A 1,305-nucleotide genomic window follows, 5' to 3' on the forward strand; every position below is an offset into this window, starting at 1 on the left:
TAAAAATAATGACTGCAGTAAATTTCCTGCCAATATTTCTGAGTAGAAGGAAATCCAGATATATTTTATTTAGGATAATAAGTAAATGTGAGGTATTTGGCACATGAACAAAAATTTATCTTTTCACCAGTAGAGATTAAAGTAGGAAGGGAACATCTAGGTTGAGAGAAAGGCAATTCAAGTGCGTTCAGGGAAGATAGTAGGTGAAGGAATAGTTTTGTGGGGTGGGATGAGACGATGGTAAAGGAGGAAAAAAGAGATGTGGAAGGTGGGTATTTTGTGTCACATCATAGAAATTTTTGAATTAATATCATTCGCAGGTGGCTGAGACTGGTGCACTAAGCGCAGCCGAGAGGAGCTACCCCACGTCCGAGGTCAGGGGCCGAAGGCGGGAGGAACCCAGGCCTGAAGGGCAGCGGCCAAGAGGAGTTACCCAACATCCGAGATGAGGGGCAGTGGCCGAGAGTGCCAGACTGCGACAGTGCAGGAACGGCTGAGAGGAGCTACCCCATGTCCGAGGTCGGGGGTGGGTGGGTGGCAGCCGAGAGGAGCTACCCCCACACCCCCAAGCCCAAGGCCAGGGGCGGCGGCCGGGGGGAGGACCAACCCCACGTCCAAGGAGCCGTGGCTGCACGGGCACAGGAGGGCCTAGAGGAACTATCCCACGTTGAAGGTCAGGAAGGGCGGCGTTGAGGAGATACCCCTCTTCCAAGGTAAGGAGCAGTGGCTGCGCTTTGCTGGAGCAGCGTGAAGAGATACTCCACACCCAAGGTAAGAGAAACCCAAGTAAGACAGTAGGTGTTGCAAGAGGGCATCAGAGGGCAAACACACTGAAACCATACTCACAGGAAACTAGTCAATCTAATCACACTAGGACCACAGCCTTGTCTAACTCAGTGAAACTAAGCACGCCCATGGGGCAACCCAAGATGGGCGGGTTATGCTGGAGAGATCTGACAGAATGTGGTCCACTGGAGAAGGGAATGGCAAACCACTTCAGTATTCTTGCCTTGAGAACCCCATGAACAGTATGAAAAGGCAAAATGATAGGACACTGAAAGAGGAACTCCCAGGTCGGTAGGTGCCCAATATGCTACTGGAGATCAGTGGAGAAATAACTCCAGAAAGAATGAAGGGATGGAGCCAAAGCAAAAAGAATACCCAGCTGTGGATGTGACTGGTGATAGAAGCAAGGTCCAATGCTGTAAAGAGCAATATTGCATAGGAACCTGGAATGTCAGGTCCATGAATCAAGGCAAATTGGAAGTGGTCAAACAAGAGATGGCAAGAGTGAATGTCAACATT

The sequence above is a fragment of the Bison bison genome, unplaced genomic scaffold, assembly GCF_000754665.1.
Source record: "Bison bison bison isolate TAMUID 2011002044 unplaced genomic scaffold, Bison_UMD1.0 scf7180017864294, whole genome shotgun sequence".
NCBI classification, from domain to species: Eukaryota; Metazoa; Chordata; class Mammalia; order Artiodactyla; family Bovidae; genus Bison; species Bison bison.